This window comes from Hevea brasiliensis, chromosome 7 (genome assembly GCF_030052815.1).
Source record: "Hevea brasiliensis isolate MT/VB/25A 57/8 chromosome 7, ASM3005281v1, whole genome shotgun sequence".
Lineage (NCBI taxonomy): Eukaryota > Viridiplantae > Streptophyta > Magnoliopsida > Malpighiales > Euphorbiaceae > Hevea > Hevea brasiliensis.
Genome location: NC_079499.1, coordinates 20,345,730 through 20,354,614, shown reverse-complemented (window position 1 = coordinate 20,354,614; position 8,885 = coordinate 20,345,730).

The window sequence follows — 8,885 nt, the reverse complement described above, 5'->3', positions numbered from 1 at the left end:
AGTGTCATGGAGCGACGCCAGAGGATCTTTGAACCTTTCTATTCCATGATTAATGTCATGGAGTAAAAGTTTATGACACCAAACTCAACACAACCATGCGGCACTTGGCTCATCTTGACATTAAGTCAACCTGTCCTTTGTTGGAAAATATTGGCCTTAATATTCTCATTGATCTGTCTGAATATATATACAGAATGTCTACAACTGTTTGGAAAAATATATAGCACTGATTAAGGAGTAAAACAAGGAAAGAATAAGGCAATTATACAAAGTTAATTACATTCCTAAAAGTTTATGACACCAAACTCAACACAACCAAGCGGCACTTAGCTCATCTTGACATTAAGTCGACCTATCCTTTGTTGGAAAATATTGGCCTTAATATTCTCATTGATCTGTCTGAATATATATACAGAATGTCTACAACTGTTTGGAAAAATATATAGCACTGATTAAAACAAGGAAAGAATAAGGCAATTATACAAAGTTAATTACATTCCTAAACTGGTGGATATGACTTTCGTATCATGCCCCTGCAAGTTGTACAGGGCTGGCTACCACGTGTAACTTGTCTTGCATCTGTTGAAACCGTTGTTTCACAATTGGCTTAGTGAAAACATGAGCTACTTGATCATGGGAGCTGATATATCGAACAACCAATGACTTATCCTTGACCTTGTCACGCACAAAGTAAAAATCAATCTCCATATGTTTGGTGAGAGAATGAAAAATCGGATTAGCTGTTAAGTACATCGCACTCAAGTTGCCACACCAAAGAGCTGGTGGCATAGATGACGTGAATCCAATCTCATGCAGGAGCTGCTGAAGCCAAGTAAGTTCAAACGTTGGGCCACGATTGCCCTGTATTCAGCTTCAATTGAAGATAGAGAAACAGCTTGTTGCTTCCGATAAGCCCATGAAATCAAATGATCACCAAGATAAATAGCATATCCAGTGGTGGACTTACGATTGTCAATCGACCCTGCCCAACCGGCATCTACATAACCATTAAGCTGGGTAGTTGTATTACGAGAGAAGTAGAGACCATAGGTAGTAGTGGATCACAAGCAATGCAAATGCATTTGACAGCCACCCAATGTAAATCAGTAGGGCAATGCATAAATTGAGACACTTTATTGACAGCACAAGCTATATCTAGTCACGTAAACTTCAAGTATTGTAAGCCTCCAATAACACTAAGGTAACCAATGGAATCAGGAAATGTTTTGCCACCATTAACTGTTAACTTTTCAGACACAGTATAAGGAGTGGACACAAATGCACAGCTAGTCATTTGAGCCTTCTCAAGAAGATCATGAACATATTTATTTTGCAAAAGAAACAAGCTACCTGTATTCCAGCGAGCTTCAATACTAAGGAAGTAGGACAGGCCACCTAAGTTCTTGACTGCAAATTGTCTTTGCAACTCTTTAATTAAACAATCAATCTTAGCTGAATCATTACACATGACCCGAATGTTGTCAACATAAATAAGATAAAAAATTTTAATAGCACCTGAAGTATAAAAATACAAGGAGGAATCAGCTTTGGAACCACGAAAGCCATAAGCAACTAGTGCTGAAGTGAGACATTTATTTCACATGTGTGGAGCCTGCTTTAGACCATAAAGTGAATGTTTCAACAGACAAACATGATCTGGATATTAAGAATTGACAAAACCAAGCGGTTGAGACGTAAACACTTCTTCATCAAGAGTGCCATGGAGAAAAGCATTTGAGATGTCAAGTTGGGTGACATTCCAGCTATGAGAAACAGCAAGAGACAATAATAACTGAATAGTAGTAGGCTTTACCACTGGACTGAAAGTTTCTATAAAATGAAGAGGAGGACGTTGATGATAGCCTTTGGCAACTAGCCAAGCCTTATATCGTTTAACTGAACCATCAAGACATTTCTTGAATTTAAACACCCACTTACAACCAACAACATTTTGTTTTGATGAATGAGAACTAAAGTCCAAGTGCCATTAGCAATCAATGCATTATATTCATCTTTCATTGCCTTATGCCAGCGAGTGTGCTTCACTGCTTAAGAATAACATGTAGGTTCTACATCTTCAACCAGAGTGGACATAAGAGAAAAGGGCTACTTTGGTTTAAGATGGCCAGTTTTTGATCTCGTGATCATGGGATGACCACGCCGTGGAGAGGATGTCAGTAATGGTAAAGATGGTGATTCAGGAGGACGAGGGCCTGCTATATCAACCACTTGAGAGACATCCGATTGTAACAATTGTTGCCACGGGTCATCCAATGATCGAGAAGAAGTGGAGTGTGATTGGCCTTTGGCATTTGGTGGTGCAGCTGTAGGTGAACAAGGAGAGCATGGTTGTGATGGAGATGGCGCAATAGGCAATGGAATATTAAGAGTTATTGTTGAAGAGGGATGTAGCAGAGGTGATGTAGTGGTACAAGCATCATTTGATTTATCAAAGGGAAAGATCTGCTCATAAAAAAATAAAAAAAATAAAAAAAAATAAAAAAAAAACATGCCGTGAGACATAAAATTTCCCTTCAATTGGATCAAAACATTCGTACCCTTTATGAGTTCGACTATACCCAAGAAAAACACATGGCTTAGAATAAGGAGACAATTTATTTGAACTATATGGGATGTAACCATGGAAAACAAAGACAGCCAAAAACACAGAGATTGGAATAATTAGGCACTTAATTAAACAAAACCAGGAATGGGCATTTATCTTGGAGTTGAGGAGTAGGAAGCCTATTAATGGTGTAGATAGCTATTTCAAAAGCATTAATCTAGAATTTAGATGGAATAGAACCATGTGCCAACAAAGCACAACCCATCTCCATAATATGCCTATGCTTGGATTTGGCACAACCATTTTGATCATGTGTGTAAGGGCAAGATATGCATTGGGTAATCCCATTGTCACGTAAATAAGAAGTTAACACCTGAAACTCTCCCCACAAATCGGCCTAAAAGGCTTTAATATGCCTGCCAAAGAACTTCTTAACACTTTAGATTTGAACTTAAGAAAAGAGATTCACGTATATTTGCTATGGTGGTCAAAAAAGATAATATAATATCGAAAACGATCATTAGAAATAGCTGGGGAAGGACCCCACAAATCCGAACAAACCAAATCTAAAGGACAATTAGCCACAAAATGAGAAACTGAGAAAGGTAGCTTATGTATTTTACTAATAGAATAAGCAGAGCATAAAGAACTGTGACTAGTAGAAACAGAAATATCATGAGACCAAATAGCCTTACAAACAGTAGGATAATTGGCATGTGCCAGTCTAGCATGCCAAGTGGATAAAGATGCAGCATGGGAACATGCATTCTGTGGTAGATAAGACTCATTGACCAAAGCATATAACCCCCCATTATTCTGGCCTTTGTGAAGTACTGCCTTCATTGCCAAATCCTTAATCAAAAAATAGTCAGGAAAAAATTCAATAGAAACATGGTTACACTTGGTAAACGAACTGACAGAGAGAAAATTTTGAATAGCAGTAGGAACACACAATGCATTATGAAGAGAAAACTTATTATTGGAAAGGGAAAGATGAGAATTGCTAATATGGGAAATCAGAAGTTTAGAGCCATTACCTATGGTGACTTTTTCGGGCCCTTGATATTCAAAATGAATTGCTAAATTATCAAGGTCTGCCATTAAATAATACATCGTACCACTGTCCATCAACCACCCTTGTGCAGAGTGAGAGATAGTACTGGCCAAATTAGAGGCAGGGTGACTAGGCACACGTCCACTATTAGCTCTTGGGGATGGACAAACTCTTGCAGTATGACCATGACCATTGCAATTATAACAAATAAGATTAGATGAATCAATTGGGGCTGATTGTGGTTATGGTGGAAACTGTTGATATTGAGATGAAGAAGATGAGTAACCCCGTCCAGAGGGCCGTTAATAATAAGAAAAGGACTGCTGATTGGAACATCCTCGCCCTCAATTTCTCAGCCTCTACCCCGACCACGAGTAGGTGGTGTAGAAGAAAACTGATTATATTAAGTAGTTGGGGCAATGAGAGTTAAAGTTTGATCGCACTTCAATTGTCACTCCTCATTTAACAACATACCATACAAATCATCAAACAAGACATCATTATGCCAGGCCTGAAGAGCACGAGTAAATGAACTGTAGGCAGCCCCAAACCATCAATAATAAACTCAACAATATCACCTTCAGGAATAGAATGTTGTGATGCCGCAAGTTTATCCGAAATTCCCTTAGCCTTCTGAACATAAACTTCGATACTATTATTCTCTCAATGAAGATTATGTAGCTGTGTTTTCAACTCATGAATCTGTGGTTTAGAGGTTGAAGCATAGGTAGCCACAAGCTTCGACCAAGCACCACAAGCCATTTCAACACCCACAATTTCTGGTAGAACACTTTCTGAAACAGAAGCTACAATCCAGCTTAAATTTGAACCTGCTGCTCCCATAATTTGTATATGGGATTTGGTTAATTATCAGCTAAGAATTTAGCTGGAATAGGAGCACTATCATCAATATGATGATCAAGTGCACAACCACGAAGCATAGGAAGAACTTGAGTTTTCCATAGAAGAAAGTTAGTTGAGTGTTAGAAGAAAGAATACAAGTAATGAAGAAAAGGATTGTGTATTTGTCTGTGTCTCATTTACAGAGATATTACATCTATTTATACATGAGAATATGAACTAATTTGGACAAGAATAATAATTGCTATAATTATGCTACACAAATCTCCTATAATCATGCTGATTTCTGTAATTATGTTTGAAAAATCTCCTATAATCATGGTGTTTTCTTTAATTTTGCTAACTCCCGACCTCAAACTCAAGGTGGTAGCACAAAGCCAACTTGAGTTTGCTTAAGAGATCCAGCGAGCGGGAGGATGCGTTTTGGTGAATATATCGTTTGGTGGAGATAGGAATCAAACATATGGTGCCATGAGCAACATGATGACGTACAAAATTACAATCAATTTCGATTAGTTAGGTACGCTAATGAAATAAATCATTATGACAAATATGTATGTCACTTCTATTATCGCAATGAAGTATTGTGGCAGAAGAATGAGTGACACCCAAATCAGTTAATAACCACCGTAACCAAAGTAATTCAGATGTAGCATCAGCAAGAGCACGATATTCAGATTCTGTGCTAGAACGTGCAACAACAGTTTGCTTTTTGCTACGACTAGAGATAAGTGAATTACCAAAGACCACACAATAACCTGGTGTAGAGCGACGATCATCACCACCAATCAAGATCGAGTAGCCAGATAATACTAGGGAGGAGGTAGCGGAAAAGTGCAAACCATGAAAAAGAGTGCCTTTGATATAACGAAGGATTCGAAGTACTGCAAAGAAATGAGTTGAGCGAGGAGCAGACATAAACCGGTGACGGATGAACGAGATATGAAATATCGTGTCGAGTAATCGTGAGATAAACAAGACTCGATATAAAGTAGGATCATCAAGAGGAGTGCCATCAAGAGGTGTAAGTTTGCAATTGAGCTCCAATGGGGTTGATCTTGTTTGCTATCGATGATGCTCGAGACAGTAAGGCGGATGAATACTTGGCTTGAGATAGATAATAGCCATCAGAATTTTGAGAAACTTCAAGGCCCAAAAAATAGCTGAGAGAACCCAGGTCTTTCATTTCAAAATGTTGATTGAGATAATGTTGTAACTCTAAAATACCGGATGAATCATCTCCTGTTATTATCATATCATCAACATAAAGCGAAGAACAATACCACCGAGTGAATAATGCGTAATCATGTGGACTAGAGAGAAAACCAAGTTGAGCAAGAGTGGAACTAAATTTGGCAAACCAGGCCGAGCTTGTTTTAATCCATATAAGGCTCAGTTTGCAAACCTTATGAGGAGAATGATAACCGGGAGGAGGATGCATATAAACCTCTTCATTAAATCACCATGAAGAAAAGCATTTTTAACATCCATCCGAAAAGTTTCCATTTACAATAGCTAAGAGATCGCGAATAGATGTTAATCGGGCCATGGAGCAAAAGTTTCCTCATAGTCGATACCATACTCTTGAGTGTACCCTTTGGCTACTAAGCGAGCTTTGTAGCGTTCAATAGTTCCATCAGAACGGGTCTTGATTTTGTAAATCCATTTGCAACCAATAGGAGTCTTGTTTGGTGGAAGATCAACTAAATCCCAAGTATGAGTTTTCTCTAAAGCCCAAGTTCATCATAGCTTGCCAAAGAGGGTCGATTATAGTTGGAACCATGCAATAGGTTTTGAAATATCGATTTCTCCATTGATAACAAGATGAGGAGAAAAAAATGGTATAATAATAGGTATGAAAGAATGAACGTTGTAGAGAGAGCAGAGAGACCCCAAAAACTAGAAATAAAAGTTTTATGGCTCTGATACCATGTTAGAAGAAAGAATACAAGTAATGAAGAAAAGGATTGTGTATTTGTCTGTGTCTCATTTACAGAGATATTACATCTATTTATACATGAGAATATGAACTAATTTGGACAAGAATAATAATTGCTATAATTATGCTACACAAATCTCCTATAATCATGCTGATTGCTGTAATTATGTTACACAAATCTCCTATAATCATGCTGATTGCTGTAATTATGCTAACATTGAGGTTAATTTAATAGAAAGTTAATGATTTAGATTGGGTGTGGGAGAAAAGGAAGCCACCAATCCTGAAACATAAGATACGGTGGAAAAAATAGTAATGTTTATATCTCCCATGGTGAACACGATTTTTGAACCAGTTATGGCTCTGATACCATATTGGAAAATATTAACCTTAATATTCTCATTGATCTGTCTAAATATAAATGCAAAATGTCTACAATTGTTTGGGCAAATATATAGCACTGATTAAAGAGTAAAATAAGGAAAGAATAAGGCAATTGTACAAAGTCAATTACATTCCTAAACTGGTGGATATGATTTCCATATCATCCTTAACTAGGTTAGTCCAATAAAAACTAATGAGGGCGACAGAAGGAAGAAAAGGGAAGCAAAGTAATATGGTGTTGTGTAGGTCTGTAAACACTAAGGAAGAGACACTTTTTAAAAAAAATCAAGTACAAGGCTTTGAGTTTCCAAGAGAATGCCTAAATGAGCACCAAGGATTGTATCCAAGTATGTATGCCTAAGTGGGGGTGCTCACCCCTATTTACAATTGCTCTACCTCCTTAACATTTGGTGGAGATTTTGCCTCAAATCGAGGGTGGAGATTTATTCTCTTCCACCTCCTTAAAATGAAGGGCTAGGATCAACTCTCCTAGAAATTCATGCACCTCCTCAAATATGTGACCAAGATTGCTCCTTATCCACCTCTTTAATTTTATGGTGGAGAAAGCTTCCTTAGTGGTGGTGGAGTAGGATATTTTTGGTGTCTTGGTATAAATCCCAAGAAATCTCTCATGTTGGCACAAATCCCAAGGATCCACCTTTCGGGTGTGTCTAGAACCGTCCATGGTGGTAGAATGAAATTTGGGCTATTTAGGAATTTTTTAGCTATTTCCCAAGTGCTGGAACCTCCTAGCCAAGTCTAGAGGTCTCTAGAAAATTTTGCCAAAAACTACCCACAACTGACCTAATAGGCGTCGGAGCTGTCTAGTAGCTTCTAGAGTCTGCCCTAGGTGAATCTCGTTTAGGGGCCTAGTAAGCCTAGCATGCTCAGAACTAGCGTAGCATGTGCCCACAGCCTAATTCTTCTCAGCTACCACCAATTTAACCTCATTTGGTCTATTTTATGCTAGAATAAACCTCATATTAGTATAGCCTGCCCACTAGACCCGTGTTACTTCCCCTCTCCCCACAAGTCTGCCCTGACCATGAACTTCACTCAGCAGCACTTTTGTGAAAAAATTTGGACTTCTATGGGAGACTATTTTTGTGGGGTTGCATTAAACATTTGGTCGATTTATGGAGAAAAGCAATCGAGAGTAGCTATTAGGTCTAGCAAAGGTGATTCGGGAATAGCACGCTTAGGTATGCTATCCTTAAAAGGTGAGATGTAGCCATTTGAATTGACAGATGTACTTACATGCAGAGCTGATTTGTCTACTGAGAAGAGCCATAGTCATAATTATTTTCTTTCTTCAATTAAGCATTCAACTCGGAGCAAAAATCGTTCAAACTCGCCCTTATTGATTCAGCATCTAATGAAGTTGCTTTTGTGTTGTTACCGCAATTGGGGATGACAAAAAATGGTAATTTTTCAACCACAATGATATTGAATCTGTTGAGATTATAAATCCCATATCAAAAAAGTATAAATATAAAACAATAAATATAAGTGGTTAGATTGCAATATTAACTTGACCAGTCATTGTGATATATAAAGCAATCTAATTACTTATATTAGCTTGAATTAAAATGAATTAAATTATAATTTGGCTAACACTCTCTTCATATTTAATATGGTATTAAAGCCCATACTGGGTTGTGGGTTTTAGTCACCCATAAGGCTATATAATTGGGCCCATCTCTCTAAATTTAATATGGTATTAGAGCTCAGACTAGGTTTTGGGTTTCCGTCTCCCATAAAGCTATATAATTAGATCCGTATTAGGTTAAAATTACAAACTAATTATCAATTGCAACCTCATCGGGAAAGTATAAACATAAAAGGGTAAATATAAGTGGTTAGATTACAATATTGACTTGGCTAGTCATTTTGATGTGTAAAATAACTTAATCACTTATATAAGCCTAAATTAAAAATAAATTAAATTGTAATTTGACCAATACTCTATAAAAAATTTAACATAGCATTATCGATATCAACAGCTAAGGTTTTGTTAATGTGAATTAAAGAATTGGTAAGAATGAGTAGTCTAGCTGAATCAATTTTTTCTTTAGTTTGAG